Genomic DNA, 20,357 nt, shown 5'->3' on the forward strand with positions numbered 1-20,357 from the left:
AGGCTCTTTCCAAATAGTGGCAAAGATGCCCATTGGCAAGTCCAGGCTGCTGCTCTTCTAATGTAGCAGTCCCAGAAGAGAGGGCCTTTCTCCCAGTATCCCAGCATTGGTCTCCAGCTGACTAGCTTGGTATGAGCCACTTGCCAATCACTGTGGCCAAAGGAATGAAATGCGCTGATCAGCCAGTCACCTGCTCACGCTGGAGCCAGAGTGGGGGTAGGAAGCCTTCTCAAAGGATTATCAGAGAGCTGTTACCAGAGCAGGAATGGAAAGATGCTGAGCAGGCCCAGCAACAGATGGCCACTCTGTCCGTTTCCAGGTCAGTGGAGGAATGAGATGTGCAGAAATCTCAACCGTGGAAGGTAGAATATGACAAACGCAGAGTAGGTATCGGGGACTTCTGATGGAGAGGGACCCTCAGCTGACAGGATGTGCCTTTGATAGGTAGGGCCACTGGGGAGAAAGGGTGAGAGCAGACACGAGGCAGGAAACCCAGAATCTTGACAAGACAAGCACACATCTGCAGCATTGTATATGAAAGAGATGAGGATGAGGACGTGGAGGCCAGATGGTGGAAGGCCTTGAGCTTGACCCTCATCCCAATGACAATGGAAAGCCTTTGAGGGCGAAGGTGAAACTGGAAAGATAGTGAGATGTTAGACCACGTGGGACCTGCAGACCCCATTGAGGATTTAAGGTGTGATCTTAAGAGTGCTGGAGCCAGGGAATGACATGATCAGAGTTGTGCCTGAGGAATAGCATTCTGATTACCTTTTAGAGGTGACCTGGATGGAAGGCAGCAGGAGGCAGGGAAGCTGAGGAAGAGCTCTTAATCATAGCCAACACTTACATACTCCTTACTCTAGGCCAGACACTGTGCTAATCACTTTACACATGTTAAGACACATGAAGGCCTGAAACAGGTTAGTAAGAGCAGAACAGATGTTGTGGGGGCAGAATACATTGAATTTTGTGACTGATGTCATATAATGGATAAGGTAGAAAGCAGAAACCAGGATTCTTCAGAGATTTTGAAACTGAGTGATCAGAAGGATAGAGGAGCCCCTATAAGAAACAGGAAAAAGAACTAAGAAGTCCATACACACAGCTGATGCTGTGCCTGACCCACTGCTGGGCCCTAGGGATACAAAGAACAGGCTCACTGCTGCCATCCAGGGTTGGCTTTCTGCAGAAGACACAGGCATGTAATGATGACTTCAGTACATCGGGATGAGTGTGAGGAGACTTGCACAAGCAGAGAAGGGTAGGGAGGCAGTAACAGCACTTCCATCCATGCAGCTATTCAAGTCAGAACCCTAGGGGTCGTTGGGGAGGAAGAAATTTCCTCTGCCCCTCAAGGTTCTTCTAACTGGTCTTAAAATCAAATTGACATGAAACAGATTAACAGGAGAAGAAACCAAAGTTTAATTACATATGTATGGAGAAGCCATAGAAGACCTGGATTCCACAGACAGGGAGAATCAGGTATATATGTCATCTCGAACCAAGGAGAAGAGGGTAGGGGTTTGAGACTTCAAATGAGAAAGGAAGTAATTCACAGGAATATGAAAAGAATAAATGGTAAGCAGAATACTTGATGGGCCATATGGAAACAATGAAGCACAGAGAGATATTTTAACAGACTCAGCCACACCCTTTAAGGTGACAGCCCCTATCTAAATTCTTTTTATGCAGTTGGAGAGGTCAAAGTTTTTTTTGAGTCTTTTGGGCCTTGATGGTTTTCAGCTCAAATACTTTGCATGCCACAATACATTTTGGGGCTGCCTGCTCTTGGTCTCTACAGGGTCCACCTTGATCCCTCCTTCCCTTTCTCATGCAGTCAATAGCCAAGACCAAGATCTCCTAAATATCTTTTGAGCATCTTTTGAATCTTATTACTTTTCTTGATCCCCATTGAGAACACACTAGATCAAGCCACTGTGTCTTCTCATTGGAAATACTGTCAAATAACTTCCTAATTGGTCTTACCACTGTCATTCTGGTTTACCCTAATACTTTTTCATGCTGTGCCAGAACAATCCTTTAAAAAAGGAAATCAGAATCCCTGTCCTGCTTATAAACCTGTCAATGGCTTCCTATTGCTCTCAGAGTAAAATCTGATACCTTCAACCTGAACTATCAGACATAGCAGGATCTGGCTCCTTATCACCTCAGTAGGTTCACTGTGCTATTAATAGCAAAGTCCAGAGTCAATGGCAGGCCTAACAATATATAGAATGTGCCAAGTACCTTCAGGTCACAGAATTTTCCCATGTGTTGTTTCTTCTGCTCTTCTCCAATTCTTGGCCTGGTTAATTACAAGTTTATAGGTCAAGGTCACATCCTCATGGAAGCTTCCTCTGACCTAGCCTAGGTCAGGATCTCCAGATTCTATGTCGAGTCATCAAACTTTTTCTTTGTGAAGGCAGTGTAGGGAGAATGAAAGTTTCTATGACCAGGATCCTCACCTGACCCTAAACTGCATGGTGATGTAACTGGCCTACTGCTAGGCTAATACTTACACACCCTTTGGCAATGAGTCATAATTGTCAGTGACTATATAAAAAGCTCGGCCCAGTGCTCTGCCTGGAGGGAGAGATAGAGACTGAGAACTCTCCAAAGGCAAACATGATTCCAGCTGCACCTGCCACTGTGAAAATAAAGCTTGATATAGACCTTTTTACCTCTCACGTTCAACTGTTATTCAGTCTTGGGGAATCCAGAGTGAACTTGCCCTGAGGCAATCCCCCTCAAGAGAGACAGGCAGATAGATAATAAATATTTTAGGCTTTACAAATCACAGTGTCACTACCACTCCACTCTGCATCATAGCAGCCATAGCCAACACATTAATGAATTTATGTATTCTGAATTTTGAATTTCATACCTACTTTTCTTTTGATTTTTCTGCAACATTAAAAAATGTAAAAACAATTCCTAGGGAAAAAAAATTCCTAGCTTCTAAACATACAAAAGCAAATGGGCCAGAATTGGTCTATAGGCTGTAGTTTGTCAACCCTTGTTCTATGTTGTCATAGTATATATCATATGTTCTACTGTGTTGCACTTATCACAGTAGTAATTAGTTATGCACTTGATAGACTTCTTTTTTTAAAATTTTTTATTAAGGTATTATTGATATACACTCTTATGAAGGTTTCACATGAAAAAACAGTGTGGTTACTACATTCACCCATATTATCAAGTCCCCACCCATACCCCAATGCAGTCACTGTCCATCAGCGCAGCAAGATGTCATAGATCCACTGTGTGCCTTCTCTGTGATACACTATTCTCCCCATGATTCCCCACACCATGTGTACTAAACATAATACCCCTCAATCCCCTTCTCCCTCCCTCCCCACCCACCCTCCCACACCCCTCCCCTTTGGTAACCACTAGTTCCTTCTTGGCGTCTCTGAGTTCACTACTATTTTGTTCCTTCAGTTTTGCTTCATTGTTATACTCCACAAATGAAGGAAATCATTTTGCATTTGTTTTTCTTTACCTGGTTTATTTCACTGAGCATAATGTTCTCCAGCTCCATCCATGTTGTTGCAAATGGTAGAATTTGTTTCTTTCTTATGGCTGAATGTATATATGAATGTGTACATGTACCACTTCTTCTTTATCCATTCATCTACTGACGGACACTTAGGTTGCTTCCATATCTTGGCTATTGTAAAAAGTGCTGTGATAAACATAGGGGTGCATATGTCTTTTTGAATCTGAGAAGTTGTATTCCTTGGGTATATTCCAAGGAGTGGGATTCCCAGGTCAAATGGTATTTCTATTTTTGTTTTTTGAGGAACCTCCCTATTGCTTTCCACAATGGTTGAACTAGCTTACATTCCCACCAACAGTGTAGGAGGGTGCCCCTTTCTCCACATCTTCACCAGCATTTGTTGTTCTTAGTCTTTTTGATGCTGGCCATCCTTACTGGTGTGAGGTGATATCTCATTGTGGTTTTATTTGCATTTCCCTGATGATTAGTGATGTGAAGCATCTTTTCATGTGTCTGTTGGCCATCTGAATTTCTTCTTTGGAGAACTGTCTCTTCATATCCTCTGCCCATTTGTTAATTGGGTTATTTGCTTTTTGGGTGTTGAGGCGTGTAAGTTCTTTATATATTTTGGATGTTAACCCCTTGTCAGATATGTCATTTAAAAATATATTCTCCCATACTGTAAGATGCCTTTTAGTTTTGTTGATGGTGTCCTTTGCCATACAGAAACTTTTTAGTTTGATGTAGTCCCATGAGTTCATTTTTGCTTTTGTTTCCCGTTCTTAAGGACATGCGTTCAGAAAGAAATTGCTCATGCTTATATTTAGGAGATTTTTGCCTATGTTGTCTTCTAAGAGTTTTATGGTTTCATGACTAACATTCAAGTCTTCAATCCATTCTGAGTTTACTTTTGTGTATGGGGTTAAACAATAATCCAGTCTTATTCTCTTGGATATAGCTGTCCAGTTTTGCCAACACCAACTGTTGAAGAGGCTGTCATTTCCCCATTATATGTCCATGGCTCTTTATCATATATTAATTGACCATATATGCTTCGGTTTATATCAGGTCTCTCTAGTATGTTCCATTGGTTTATGGGTCTGTTGTTATGCCAATACCAAATTATCTTGATTACTGTGGCTTTGTAGTAGAGCTTGAAGTTGGGAAGCATAATCCCCCCAGCTTTATTCTTCCTTCTCAGGATTTCTTTGGCTATTCGGGGTCTTTTGTGGTTCCAAAAGAATTTTAGAACTATTTTCTCTAGTTCGTTGAAGAATGCTGTTGGTATTTTGATAGGAATTGCATTGAATCTATAGATTGCTTTAGGCAGGATGGCCATTTTGACAAAATTAATTCTGCCTATCCATGAGCATGGGACATGTTTCCATTTATTGGTATCTTCTTTAAATTCTCTTGTAGTTTTGTAGTTTTCAGAGGATAGGTCTTTCACTTCCTTGGTTAGGATTATTCCTAGGTATTTTATTCTTTTTGATGCAATTGTGAATTTTCCTGATTTCTCTCTCTGCTAGTTCATTGTTAGTGTATAGGAAAGCAACAGATTTCTGTGTATTAATTTTGTATCCTGCAACTTTGCTGAATTCAGATATTAGATCTAGTAGTTTTGGAGTGGATTCTTTGGGTTTTTTATGTACAATATCATGTCATCTGCAAACAGGGACAGTTTAACTTCTTCCTTGCCAATCTGGATGCCTTTCATTTCTTTGTGTTCTCTGATTGCATGGCTAGGGCCTCCAGTATTATGTTGAATAGAGGTGGAGAAAGTGGGTATGCTTGTCTTGTTCCTGATCTTAAAGGAAAGGCTTTCAGCTTCTTGCTGTTATGTATAATGTTGGCTGTGGGTTTGTCATATATGGCCTTTATTATATTGAGGTACTTGCCCTGTATACCCATTTTGTTGAGAGTTTTTATCATGAATGGATATTGAATTTTGTCAAATGCTTTTTCAGCATCTATGGAGATGATCATGTGGTTTTTGTCCTTCTTTTTGTTGATGGGGTGGATGATATTGATGCATTTTTGAATGTTGTACTATCCTTGCATCCCTGGAATAAATCCTACTTGATCATGATCAATGATGTTTTAGATGTATTTTTGAATTTGGTTTGCTAATATTTTGTTGAGTATTTTTGCATCTATGTTCATCAGGGATATTGGTCTGTAATTATCTTTTTTTGTGGTGTCTTTGCCTGGTTTTGGTATTAGAGTGATGCTGGCCTCATAGAATGAGTTTGGAAGTATTCCCTCTTCTTCTACTCTTTGGAAAACTTTTTGAAGGATGGATATTAGGTCTTCACTAAATGTTTGATAAAATTCAGTGGTGAAGCCATATGGTCCAGGTGTTTTGTTCTTAGGTAGTTTTTTGATTACCGATTCAATTTCATTGCTGGTAATTGGTCTGCTCAGATTTTCTGTTTCTTCCTTAGTCAGCCTTGGAAGAGTGTATTTTTCTAGAAAGTTGTCCATTTCTTCTAGGTTATTCAGTTTGTTAGCATGTAATTTTTCATAGTATTCTCTAATAATTCTTTGTATTTCTGTGGTGTCCATAGTGATTTTTCCTTTCTCATTTCTGATTCTGTTTATGTGTGTGTACTCTCTTTTTTTCTTGATAAGTCTGGCTAGCGGTTTATCTAGTTTGTTTATTTTCTCAAAGAACCAGTTCTTGCTTTCATTGGTTCTTTCTATTGTTTTATTCTTCTGGATTTTATTTATTTCTGCTCTAATCTTTATTATGTCCCTCCTTCTCCTGACTTTGGGCCTCATTTGTTCTTCTTTTTCTAGTTTCATTAATTGTGAGTTTAGACCGCTTATATGGGATTGTTCTTCTTTCCTGAGGTAGGTCTGTATTGCAATATACTTTCCTCTTAGAACAGCCTTGGCTGTGTACCACAGATTTTGTGGTGTTGAATTATTGTTGTAATTTGTCTCGATATATTGCTTGATCTGTTTTTATTTGGTCATTGATCCATAGGTTATTTAGGAGCATGTTATTAAGCCTCTGTGTTTGTGAGATTTTTCATTTTCTTTGCATAATTTATTTCTAGTTTCATACCTTTGTGGTCTGAGAAACTGGTTGGTACAATTTCAATCTTTTTTAATTTACCAAGGCTCTTTTTGTGGCCTAGGATATGATCTATTCTTGAAAATGTCCCATGTGCACTTGAGAAGAATGTGTATTTTGCTGCTTCTGGGTGTAGAGTTCTGTAGATGTCTGTCGGGTCCATCTGTTCTAATGTGTTGTTCAGTGCCTCTGTGTCCTTACTTATTTTCTGTTTGGTTGATCTGTCCTTCAGAGTAAGTGGAGTTTGAAGTCTCCTAGAATGAATGCATTGCATTTTATTTCCCCTTTTAATTCAGTTAGTATTTGTTTCACATATGTAGGTGCTCCTGTGTTGGGTGCATAGATATTTATAATGGTTATATCTTCTTGTTGTATTGACCCCTTTATCATTATGTAATGTCCTTCTTTGTCTCTTGTGACTTTCTTTGTTTTGAAGTCTATTTTGTCTAATACAAGTACAACAACTCCTGCTTTTTTTCTCCTTATTGTTTGCATGAAATATCTTTTTCAATCCCTTCATTTTTAGTCTGTGTATGTCTTTGGGTTTAAAGTGAGTCTCTTGTAGACAGCATATAGATGTGTCTTGTTTTTTTATCCATTCAGTGACTCTATGTCTTTTGATTGGTGCCTTCAGTCCATTTACATTTAGAATGATTATTGATAGGTATGTACTTATTGCCATTGCAGGCTTTAGATTTATGGTTACCAAAGGTTCAAGGTTAACTTACTTACTATCTAAGAGTCTAATTTAACTCAGTTAATATGCTATTACAAACACAATTTAAAGGTTCTTTTCTTTTTCTCCTCCTTTTTCTTCCTCCTCTATTCTTTATATATTAGGTGTCATATTCTGTAGTGTTTGCCTATCCCTTGATTGACTTTGGGGATAGTTAATTTAATTTTGCATTTGCTTAGTAATTAGATGTTCTACTTTCTTTAGTGTGGTTTTATTATCTCTGGTGACAGCTATTAAACCTTAGGAACACTTCCATCAATAGCAGTCCCTCCAAAATACACTGTAGAGACTGTGGGAGGTAAATTCTCTCAGCTTTTGCTTATGTAGAAATTGTTTAATCCCTGCTTCAAATTTAAATGATAATCTTACTGGATAAAGTAATCTTGGTTCAGGTCCTTCTGCTTCATTGCATTAAATACATCATGCCACTCCCTGCCGGCCTGTAAGGTTTCTGCTGAGATGTCTGATGATAGCCTAATGGGCTTTCCTTTGTATGTGATCTTATTTCTGTCTCTGGCTGCTTTTAGTGGTCTGTCCTTATCCTGGATCTTTGCCATTTTAATTACTATGTGTCTTGGTGTTGTCCTCCTTGGGTCCCTTGCGTTATGAGATCTGTGTACTTCCATGGCCTGAGAGACTATCTCCTTCCCCAGATTGGGGAAGTTTTCAGCAATTACCTCCTCAAAGACACTTTCTATCCCTTTTTGTCTCTCTTCTTCTTCTGGTACTCCTATAATGTGTATGTTGTTCTGTTTAGATTGGTCACACAGTTCTCTCAATATTCTTTAGAGATTCTTTTTTCTTTCTGTGTCTCAGCTTCTTGTTATTCCTCTTCTCTAGTTTCACTTATCATCTCCTCCATGGTATCTAATCTGCTTTCAATACCCTCCATTGTGCTCTTAACGATTGGATCTCCTACCGGAATTAATTCTTGTATTCTTGTATATTTTTCTGTACCTCCATGAGCATGTGAATGATTTTTATTTTGAACTCCCTTTCAGGAAGAGTCATGAGGTCCATGTCATCTTTCTCAGGGGTTATATTAATTTTACTTTGAACTATGTTCCTTTCGTGTTTCATATTTGTATATGGCGCCCTCTAGTGTCCAGCAGCTCTACTCTCTGGAGCTGCTCAGCCCCTGAAGCAATGTCAGGGGTCCCAGGGGGGTGATATTGGTGCCTGGGGGGAGGAAAGAGGTGTTTTCTGCTTCCCGGCCGCTATGCCTGTCTCTACTGCCTGAACCAGTGGGCTAATCACACAGATGAAAGCCTTTATGCTTTGCGTTTGTAGTTGCTGTAGACAGATCTTCCCTCTGGCTGGCCTCACGCGAGGGTAGGGTTTGCCGGTTTGCAAGCCAGGTGGGGCTGGCCCCGTGAAAGGCGCGGTAGGCTGCATATCATGGAGGGGGTCCTTGGAGCTGTGTAGCCAGCCCGGGAGCTGGAGCACCTGAAGATCATGAAAGCTCCCAACCTGCTGGGCAGAGTGCACCTGGACAATTTCGTCTACCTGTCCTTTCTCCTGAGCAGTTAGCTCTGTGCAATCCTTGCCCCTTTAGCAGCCATCTCTCTGTTAGGAAGTTTCTCAGACTGCCTCCCTTTCTTTTGTCCCAGAGCAGCCAGATATGGATCACTGTTTTCCACAAGCCGCTGGAATCTCAGTCTCTCCAGGAATTCTGCCTGTCTTAGCTTTCCAATTCCATAATCATGAGAGTATCATGCAAGCACCATGAAATGTAGGTTTGTGCTCCCAGAGCAGATTTCCAGAGTTAGGTATTCAGCAGTTCAAGGCCTCCATTCCGTCTCTGCTCCATTTCTCTTCCTCCTGCCGGTGAGCTGGGGTGGGGGAAGGGCTTGGGTCCTGCTGGGCCACAGCTTTGGTAGTAACCCTGTTCAGTGAGGTGTGCTCTTTTCCCCAGGTGTTTGCAGTGTGGTGCAGTCCTCTTTCCTGTTGCTGTTTCAGGATTAGTTGTTAATTATATTTTCGTATTATATGCGGTTTTAGGAGAAAGCCTCTGTCTCACCTCTCACGCTGCCATCTTTAATCTCCTTGATAGACTTCTTAATATTCTCTCTCCAGTTAGAAGCAAGCTCTGTGAAGGCGGGGACACTGGTTTTGTTTATCATTTTCCCCCTGAGCTTATATAGCACAGGGCCTGGCTTACAGTAGGTGCTTAATAAATGAATGGAGTGATAGGCATTGTCTTCCCTGAGAGGAGCTCAAAGCTTACTGGGAATACACATACGTAAACAATTAACTACACAATTAACTAGGCAGTTGAAGGGAAGAAGACCTCAGTTTTCAGCAGGTTTAGTTTAAGATACCAGTGGGAAATCAGTGTATGGTGACTTCCTAACATCTAGCACTATCTGAATTGATGCTAAGATAAGGGAGTAAAACAAACAGGAATACAAGCTACCTGAGTATGCCAGATCACTCAAGGAGAAAGGTCACTGAGGGAAAGAGTCTGAATAAGGTGAGGAGTGGGTCGAGGCTGGAACTGTGCATTAAGTTTTGAGACAAGGAAAGGGGCAGAGGTGGAAGAGAGCTAAGAGAAGATTCAGCATAGAGTATTTCAGAAATCAAGAGGAATGACCATGTGTTTTTTTGTATCCACCTAGTTTATTACTGTGTTCCTAGTATTTGCACTCAGTATGGCATATAACAGACTGTGAATTGAAAATTAAGTTGAATCAGAACCTTTCAAGGAGCACTACCCAGCATGCATCCCACAGTTAAGTGCTCAGAGAAGGAAGAAAGGGCAAGTAGTGTGGAAGGAATGCTGCTGAGGTCAATTAAGGGTGTGGCCTGATGTAGCAGGTCTGAGACCTGAGGTGAGCCTGGTAAAGTTTTCTTGCACAAAGAACATCCTTCAATATTTATTCATGTTTACTTTGCCCTGGGGATGCAGAATCCATCAGACTGATCTGTGTTCTCAAAGAGCTCACAGTCTGGTGGGGAAGACAAACATAGGCCCTGATGCTTACAGAATTAGGCACAAAGTAAGTACAGAAATGGGCAAGATCTAGTAAACCGGGAAGGCTTCACAGAAGAGGTGATATTTCAGCTTAATCTTAAAGGTTCAAGTTCACTAGGGCAGGAATGCCAGGGGAAACCAGCCTCTGCAATAGGTTTTCCAGCCCCGGAAAAATGCAGTGGTTCTCTAACTTGTATGGGCCTAAGAATCACTGGAGAGGTCTGTCTATAATACAGATTCCAAGCCTACACTTCCCAGGAAACTTCTGACCCAATAGGTTGAGTGGCACCCATTTTAACAAGCTTCCCAGGACCACACTTTCAGAAAACTGTTCTGTGCTCCCATTGTCGTGAGAGGGGGGCAGTGGCAGAGATGAAGCTGGAGGGAGCTTTGCTCATCTGCCCCCGGCTCTCCTAGGAGGTCAAATTACCACAATATAAACAACTCCATTTTGAGTGGCGCTTTTAAGGTAGCAGACACTTTCACTTTTAAGTGCCTTACATCGTCGGAGCCGTGCAGTAACTCTGGGGTAGAAATCACGAGTTCATTTTATAGAGGTGGGAACTGAGGCTCAGAGAAGGGAGACACTTGCTCAAGGTCACAAAACGAGAGGTGGCAGGGCAGAGACCGAAAGCCAGGCTGATCGGATTTCCTGTTCAGACTTTTAGACAACGAAAGCAGGCCGCGAGTAGGTGGGGCTCAGGCCCTCCCTCCAGGCTGGCTCCAAAATGGTGGGGGCAGTGGCGTCAGCAACGCCCCCACCCCTTCCGTCAGCCTCCCTCCCTCTTTCCTAGGCCACCCAGGCTGGGGGAGGGGATGGAAAATGGAACAGAACAACCCACGTGACTGCCGACGACCTGGCGCGTGACGCAAAGCGGCGGGCCCAATGCTCGTCTTGCCTTGTGGGAAACGTAGTTCAGCAGACCATCAGGTAGGCAGAGAGTGACGAGTCTAGGAATACATTTCCCAGGAGGCAGCGGGGCGACGGCCCTGCTGTCGTCGTAGGAGAGCGGGGACGCGGGGCGCGCTGTCGGGCGGGGGTGGGGTTTGGGTCGGTTGTGCCGTTGTGAGGCTGCAGCTGCGAACGCTGCGGTGGGCCCAGGTGAGTGAGGGCTCTGATGGGAGTTAGGGCAGCCCAAGCGGCTCCAGTCGTTTCGTTTTTCATCTTTTTACCAAGGAGGCTGCTTCCGGGTGTCCGAGCAGGCCCGGCGCGGAGCCGCTCTCCCGCGCCTACCCTTTGGTCGGCTCTGAGCGGGCCCAGCTCCCTTCGGCTCCTCCCCTTCCCCGCCCTTTAGGGCTTCCCCTCGGTAGGCCTAGTTTCCGACCCTCTGAGCCGCCTTTTCTCTCTTACCCTTTCTTTTCCGCGATGCAAGCTTCCAGGGAGAGGCCTCTCCCACCCCCGTCTCCCCTTTTAGTCGTATGAACCCCATTAGTTGGATTTCTCCCTTTCCTGAAACTCTTGAGTGCCCTTCCCCCCAGCTAGTCTCCAGTGGCCTGGTTCTGCCGTCTACGGCGCATGTGGCTGGCACTCAGTTAATGTTAGTACCTCTTCCGTTCTTTTCTGCCTTGCGGCCAGAGGAGGCATAGTTCAAATTTTGTCTGTAAGGGAAAATTTGCGAGCCCACTTTTATTTCTATCTCTTGGGCTGGAGGTGAGGCCAGCTTGCATTCCAGTGGTAATTGGCCTGTGTTGTGCTTACGCGAGGCAGTTTCCTTTGCCGGCGTTAGCACCTCAGCAACTTCTGTTAGCTATTCTCTGCCGTCTGAATCCTAGGGGTGGAGCACGGCGGCAGAATCTGGAACAGTGGCAGTAGTGTTTGCGGGGAGGTTGTTAATTGGATTGAAGGAAAAGCCTCAGAATATGGTAGATGGGAGGAGAGAGCCAGTGAAGCTTCTGGTGGCAGCATAACAGAGGGATCCTGGAGCCAGCTTGACTGATTTCAAACTTTGGCTCGTTTTTGGTTTTAGGTCTAGGTTCTTCATTTCCGGGTGCCTCAGTTTCCTTATCTGCAAAATAGCGGTAACAGTGGCCACCTGACAGCGTTATTGTGAAGATTAAATAAGATAAAGTTGAAAACCGCTTAGCTCATTACCTGACATGTATTAAACACTATTATTACTATCATTTACAGGATTTCTAGATTGTGGACCCATAGTGGAAAGGCATGTAATCACACTATCATTTTCCTTCCTTTTCAGATGTCTCCCCCTCTTTTTTTTGTGGAAGTACTGTCTGTTGTAGTCTGTCCTGTTAACCTTACCTAGACAGCTTGATGTATCATATAGAGACCCGTTAAAGAGAAGCTGCTGCTGCCATGAACAACTCGAGCAAATCGGGCCTAGTGTGATCTTTGGTGGGAAATAAGTTTTGTGAACTAGGGTACGCACTTGTATGAAAAACAAATTTTTTTCTGCAGCCATTTAGGCTTGCTTGTATTTTGTAGAAAAGGTGAAGTTTCTGTAAAAACCTGTTTAACTACGAATTTTTATGTCCAGTACTGTTCCATCTCTGGTTTTTCAGCCTTTCACCAGCAGTGAAAGATCACTGGTTTTGGAGACGTGTTTTTAATATTCAAACTAGGTACAGTCCAATTTTAGCATCCGTGGTGGTGATGGTAGTAATAGTTTTTTAACATATTTCCTTAGTACCAACGACAGGTATTTTTAAAATTTGGTTTAGCCAGTTAAATCATGGATTAGAAAAAGAGTGGCCTGTTTTGTGCTGAGAAATTGGAGGGAGGAAGCTTGGAGTATTTCTGAGATAGCACCAAGGTGGGGAGCTGACAGAGAGAGAACCTAAGACGTAAGGATTCATTAATTTTTTTTTTTTTTAGAATAGAGAGTCACCCATTAAGAACCTTAGCTGCAAGCCTGTTTCTTTTGGGCATTAGTGACATCCTGTGGTTACTGCTGTCCTCTCAAATATTAGATTTTGACAGATTGCTTAACACCTTCGTTCTGTAAACATCTAAGATTGATTCAGTGTTTGATTGATTCAGCAAATAGTGCCTAAGATACCATCTAACAGCTCCTGTGTACTTCTGGGAGTACAGGTGACATGAGATGGAAGGGGTCTGTTTTGGGGGAATGTACAGTATCATGGAGGAAGACCCAGCAGGGAAGCAAATAAATTACAGAGAAGTGATGGCAGGAGTTTCAAGCAGGGGACTCCAAAAGATGCTAAAAAGGGAGAGACCTAAGGGTCATCAGAGTAATTAATTTTGGCAAGAGTGAGGAGACAGTTTTGTAGGATGTCAAGGAGAGAGCATTTCCAGGTGGAGGAAACAGCAAGTGCCAAGACTGGGAGATGAGAAGAATGTAGTGTTGCTTTCAGAACCAGAAAAGAGGCCAGATGTGGCTGAGACATAGTGAGGAGAGTGGTTCAAGAGGAGATGGAGAGAGAAGCCATTGAAGCCTTCTGATTTATATTTTTAAGTCACTTTAGCTGGGGTGTGGAAAATGGATTGTGGGGGATACCAGGTAAGAGGCTGCTGTTCTAGTCCAGGCTGGGCATGATAGTTACCTGAAGTAGTGATGGAATGGAAATATTAGTGGGAAGAAGCTGAGGGTTTGGAGATGATAGTTCAGTGTTCTCTGGAGCAGAGCATCTTTAATCTATGATCCGTGGACTACTGGAGGCCCATGAACTTCCAGAGATTTTTGTGAGGGAGTGCATTTTCTCAAAAGGTTGTTACCTTTTACCGTATAGAGTTTCAGAGTTTAAGAACTACTGCTCTAGAGTCTGTAAGGCATATTCATAACCCATGAAAAGGTAATGGCCCACGGCTTACCGGAAGGATAAGAGTTTTGGGTACCTTTTCGAAGAGACTGACTTTCTTAGTCTTTTAAGGGGACTCTTTTTAATCAGTGTTAAATGCTGTTTTGCCTTGGAAATCATTTCGGTGTTTTTTTTGGGAGGGGGTGTCTAAAAGTTGTGGGCTTATATACTTACTGAGAAGCTGAACATTAGTGAGCTTTTTTTCTCAAAAGTCTTATTTCCTAATGTTTTCTTCCACTGGGCTTTATTCATAGTTCTCATTTTAGTGGTAGGAATGGAGCACTTCAGTGTGTGAAGAGTAAAATAATTTTCTTCCTTCTTTCCTTCAACAATTAGGTATTTCAGGTGTTTGTTCATATATTTTGTAGCTTACTTTCAGATGATAGCATATTTGCTTTCTGTCCCAAAGTTTGAGCTCTACCACTGAAATTCAGAACCATGTATTTTTCTGTTTATGGCCGAGGTTGAAAACTGAAGGTTCATGGACAAAATCCAGTCTGCATATATGTTTTGTTTGGCTCACTCAGTGTTGTAAATTTGAATTAGTTGTCAACATTAAAAAGCAGGGAGATTTCATGTAAAAATTTGGATTCAGGTAGCTTTTGCAAATTAGATCTTGGCAACCATGGCCTGTGTTTCTGCTTTGCAGCAGCCATCTTTTATAGTTGAGGCACGTCCTCTCCAGTTTGTCACAGACCTCACCACACAGCTTAATGTGTATCTTGGCAGTACACTGGAGCAGAATGTCAGTGGAGGTTTATATTTTATACCATTATATTGTTTGTAGGTCTTTTAATTTGCTATCCCTGTTCTAGATACATGATGCAGGTCTCTTAATAACCTCCACTAAAAAGTCATTTTGCTGTCTTAATGTTAGATTCTTAAAAAATTTTTTTGGTCTTAGTGCCTTCTTTTTTCTTTTAAAAAAGGGATATTTTAGGTAACTTCAGAAGTGCGAGATGGAGCAGTGAGGGGGGAAAGACCCAAAACATTGATTATTTTGTTTCCAAGCTGAAGAAACCCAAGGGGCTTTTAGAAAGCATACAGGCACTGATCTGATCCCGTCCATGCTTTTTAACTGGCATATGTATACAGTGTCCTCGTTTTTGTTCTGCCTGATTTGCTTTTTAGCATCTGGAATGTTGTAACCGCATAGCTTGGATTTCAGAAGATAGAAGGCCAAACAAAGAGAAGTTGCTGAATGTCTAATTAGAAGACTTTTGGTTCCTGCTCTGAAGTACCAGGACTACAATTGCTGTTTTTAATATGCTCTTGAGAAGTCTGTTGCTTTGCTTTCAGTAATTCTGTGTGTTTTTTTTAGAGGCCCTCCATCTCTGCCCCAGAGTTTAGTTAAATAAGCAAGGCATAGGCTGTAAAACCTCACAGGTAATAGGTACTTGTGAAGAATTTGACACTGCAGAAATATATAATGTAGAAAGTAAAAGTTTCCTATAATGCCATCTCTTTAGGGCAGTGTTGACAGTTTGGGTACATAGAAGAGATTTCTACTCTTCTGGTGTGTTGTATGTGTGATCCCTTCTTTCCTCCCTTCTCTGCCTTTGGGTGCCTAGTGAAGGTGTTTCTGCATAGTGAAGGTAAACAGTAAGAAACTGCAAGAAACAGAAACCTCTGTGAAAGCTTAGTGCTTAAAACTTTGCTTCAGAAGGACTTAAATTGCAAAATCTATTATTTGTGATACTCTTCTTGTTTTTCTAGAAAATCTAGAAGGTGATGTGTTGATTCTTGTGGCTTTATAGCATAGAACTTAGCTTGCCTGTTCTCTCTATTCGTTTCAGGCTTTTTATAGTCACATACGTTTTTGCTGAGCATCATGCCTTCAGCAAGTCTGAATTGCTTGACTTTTCAGTCAGCCAGGGGTGATTAAAGGGGCTTGAATGTAGTGCCATACTGAATGGTAATATAAAATTTAATTGGTTGATTTACTGATATTTTTTACTATTGAGGGTGCTTAGTGTTGGAGGACACATGATGGAAGTAGTTTGATAGGGAATATTTTCTGTTACATTTTCAGCAAAATATTTTCAGCTGCAATGTTCAGTAATAAGGCATGCACATGGGAATATATGATCTGTGTTACCTAGATGGCTTTCTTATCTGATGAATGGGATGAGAAATGGAAGCCCTTGATTCCTCATCAGAAACTTTTCTTAAAACTGGGACTTTGGGGCAAGTTGCTTAAGCCTTCAGAGTTACCTTTGATTTCAGGTGGAGATAGAAATCTCTGTCGACCTCCAATAGAGTTATTGTGGTTAGATGATAAATTAGCCCAATGCCATGGCACATAGTAGGGATGCAACAAATTAATCTTACTGTATATGGGAGATAGGTTGCTTGTTAGTTATTTGGAAAACGGAATAGTCAGTCATACGGCATTAAATCCAGAAGGATAGTGGGAAACACCCTGAGTCCTCAACTTATAGCAAGTGGAAAGGGCTGAGTGTATGGTAAAGGTGGTGTTTCAAGATTGTGATGGAAGGATGCCTTCATTTTTCAACAAACAGTTCTGGAACAATTGGCTAACCATTCTGAAAAATTAATTATTTTGACAAAAATCAATCCCATTTGGAAACCAGAGCAATACAGATTAAGTGATTAATGAGATACCATTTTTTCCCCTAAAGATGTCCATCATGATAAAAAAGCAATATGGCAATTATTGGTGAGGATCTGGGGAAATGGACATTCTCAAATACTACTGGTTGCACTGTAAATTGATGCAGCTGTTCTGGAGGACACAGAATGTATCTGTACTTTTATCGAGCATACCTTAAGGTCCTTAAAGCTCCTTTAGATAGATCCTTAAAGATAAGGATAATCATCATGGTGTTACTTCAGTGAAAAATCTAAAGGTACAGCACTAGGGCGTGCTTATATTACAGTATACTTATATGGTGGAATCCTAGGTAGAAAGGAGCTGTTGTAGACTGGAGAACCGTATTTTTTGACTTAATAATGAGTAAAAAAAAAAGCCCTGACCTGATGCTTTTGTTTGGTTCAAAAACCTTTGTGATTTTCCATTTGCTCCTTAATGTTTATTTATTTATTTATCTTATTTTATTTTTAAAAATGTTGGTATCATTTATGTACAGTTACATGAACAACGTTATAGTTACTATACTCCCCCCATTATCAAGTCCCCACCACACACCCCATTACAGTCACTGGCTCCTTAGTTTTTTTTTTTCAAACTGGGCTGCTACATTCTTAGGGTAAATTCCTAGGAGTGGAATTCCTGGGTCAATGGTATTTCTACTTTGAGCTTTTTGAGGAACCTCCCTACGGCTTTCCACAATGGTTGAACTAATTTACATTCCCACCAGCAGTGTAGGAGGGTTCCCCTTTCTGCACAACCTCGCCAACATTTGTTGTTTGTCTTTTGGATGGTGGCGATCCTTATTGGTGTGAGGTGATATCTCATTATGGTTTTAATTTGCATTTCTCTGATGACTAGCAATGCGGAGAATCTTTTCATGTTTCTGTTGGCCATCTGAATTTCTTCTTTGGAGAACTGTCTGTTCAGCTCCTCTGCCCACTTTTTAATTGGATTATTTGCTTTTTGTTCGTTGAGGTGCGTGAGCTCTTTATATATTTTGGATGTCAACCCTTTATCAGATCTGCCGTTTATGAATATGTTCTCCCATACTGTAGGGTACCTTTTTGTTCTATTGATGGTGTCCTTTGCTGTACAGAAGCTTTTCAGCTTGATATAGTCCCACTTGTTCATTTTTGCTTTTGTTTCCCTTGCCTGGGGAGATATGTTCATGAAGAAGTCGCTCTTGTTTATGCCCAAGAGATTTTTGCCTATGTTTTTTTCTAAGAGTTTTATGGTTTCATGACTTATATTCAGTTCTTTGATCCATTTCGAATTTACTTTTGTGTATGGGGTTAGACAGTGATCCAGTTTCATTCTCTTACATGTAGCTGTCCGGTTTTGCCAGCACCTTCTGTTGAAGAGACTGTCATTTCCCCACTGTATGTCCATGGCTCCTTTATCGTATATTAATTGATCATATATGTTTGGGTTAATGTCTGGAGTTTCTATTCTGTTTCACTGGTCTGTGGCTCTGTTCTTGTGCCAGTACCAAATTGTTTTGATTACTGTGGCTTTGTAGTAGAGCTTAAAGTTGGGGAGTGATATCCCCCCCACTTTATTCTTCTCAGGATTGCTTTGGCTATTCGGGGTCTTTGGTGTTTCCATATGAATTTCTGAATTATTTGTTCCAGTTAGTTGAAGAATGTTGTTGGTAATTTGGTAGGGATTCCATCGAATCTGTATATGCAGGATGGCCATTTTGATGATATTAATTCTTCCTAGCCAAGAGCATGGGATGAGTTTCCATTTGCTAGTGTCCTCTTTAATTTCTCTTAAGAGTGTCTTACAGTTTTCAGGGTATAGGTCTTTCACCTCCTTGGTTAGGTTTATTCCTAGGTATTTTATTCTTTTTGATGCAATTGTGCATGGAATTCTTTTCCTGATTTCTCTTTCTATTAGTTCATTGTTAGTGTATAGGAAAGCCACAGATTTCTGTGTGTTGATTTTGTACCCTGCAACTTTGCTGTATTCCGATAGCAGTTCTAGTAGTTTCGGAGTGGAGTCTTTAGGGTTTTTTATGTCATCTGCAAATAGTGACAGTTTAACTTCTTCTTTACCAATTTGGATTCCTTGTATTGTTTTGTCTAATTGCTGTGACTAGGACCTCCAGTACTATGTTGAATAACAGTGGGGAGAGTGGGCATCCCTGTCTTGTTCCTGATCTCAGAGGAAAAGCTTTCAGCTTCTCGCTGTTCAGTATGATGTTGGCTGTGGGTTTATCATATATGGCCTTTATTATGTTGAGGTACTTGCCCTCTGTACCCATTTTGCTTAGAGCTTTTATCATGAATGGATGTTGAATTTTGTCGAATGCTTTTTTAGCATCTATGGAGATGATCATGTGGTTTTTGTCCTTCTTTTTGTTGATGTGGTGGATAATGTTGATGGATTTTCAAATGCTGTACCATCCTTGCATCCCTGGGATGAATCCCACTTGGTCATGGTGTATGATCCTCTTGATGTAGTTTTGAATTCGGTTTCCTAATATTTTGTTGAGTATTTTTGCATTTACGTTCATTAGGGATATTGGGCCGTAGTTTTCTTTTTCGGTGGGGTCTTTGCCTGGTTTTGGTATTAGGGTGATGTTGGCTTCATAGAATGAATTTGGGAGTATTCCCTCCTCTTCTATTTTTTGGAAAACTTTAATGAGAATGGGTGTTATGTCTTCTCTGTATGTCTGATAAAATTCCGAGGTAAATCCATCTGGCCCGGGGGTTTTGCTCTTGGGTAGTTTTTTGATTACCGCTTCAGTTTCTTTGCTGGTAATTGGTCTGTTTAGATTTTGTTTCTTTCTGGGTCAGTCTTGGAAGGTTGTATTTTTCTAGGAAGTTGTCCGTTTCTCCTAGGTTTTCCAGCTTGTTAGCATATAGGTTTACATAGTATTCTCTAATAATTCTTTGTATTTCTGTGGGGTCCGTCATGATTTTCCCTTTCTTGTTTCTAATTCTGTTGATGTGTGTTGACTCTCTTTTTCTTTTAAGTCTGGCTAGAGGCTTATCTATTTTGTTTATTTTCTTGAAGAACCAGCTCTTGGTTTCATGGATTTTTTTCTATTGTTTTATTCTTCTCAATTTTATTTATTTCTTCTCTGATCTTTATTATGTCCCTCCCCTCTGTCTGCTGACCTTAGGCCTCATTTGTTCTTCTTTTTCCAATTTTGATAATTGTGACATTAGACTGTTCATTTGGGATTGTTCTTCCTTCTTTAAATATGCCTGGATTGCTATATACTTTCCTCTAAAGACTGCTTTTGCTGTGTCCCACAGAAGTTGGGGCTTTGTGGTGGTGTTGTCATTTGTTTCCATATATTGCTGGATCTGCATTTTAATTTGGTCGTTGATCCATTGATTGTTTAGGAGCATGTTGTTAAGCCTCCATGTGTTTGTGAGCCTTTTTGCTTTCTTTGTACAATTTATTTCTAGTTTTATACCTTTGTGGTCTGAAAAGTTGGTTGGTAGGATTTCAGTCTTTTAGAATTTACTGAGGCTCTTTTTGTGGCCTAGTATGTGGTCTGTTCTGGAGAATGTCCCATGTGCACTTGAGAAGAATGTGTATCCTGTTGCTTTTGGATGTAGAGTTCTGTAGATGTCTATTAGGTCCATCTGTTGTAGTGTGTTGTTCAGTGCCTCTGTGTCCTTACTTATTTTCTGTCTGGTGGATCTGTTCTTTGGA

At 41.2% G+C, this 20,357-nt stretch overlaps 1 protein-coding gene across 2 annotated transcripts in view; it reads left to right on the forward strand.

Annotated features, from left to right (window-relative positions):
* Positions 1–11,292: 11,292 nt before the first annotated feature.
* Positions 11,293–20,357, forward strand: part of THRAP3 (thyroid hormone receptor associated protein 3) — a 49,280-nt gene continuing 40,215 nt past the window's right edge. For both annotated transcript variants that reach the window (XM_073233630.1, XM_073233631.1), the window contains exon 1: positions 11,293–11,396. The gene's annotated coding sequence lies outside the window, so the exon portion shown is untranslated. The remainder of the gene's footprint in view (positions 11,397–20,357) is intronic.

The sequence above is a fragment of the Manis javanica genome, chromosome 4 (assembly GCF_040802235.1).
Source record: "Manis javanica isolate MJ-LG chromosome 4, MJ_LKY, whole genome shotgun sequence".
NCBI classification, from domain to species: Eukaryota; Metazoa; Chordata; class Mammalia; order Pholidota; family Manidae; genus Manis; species Manis javanica.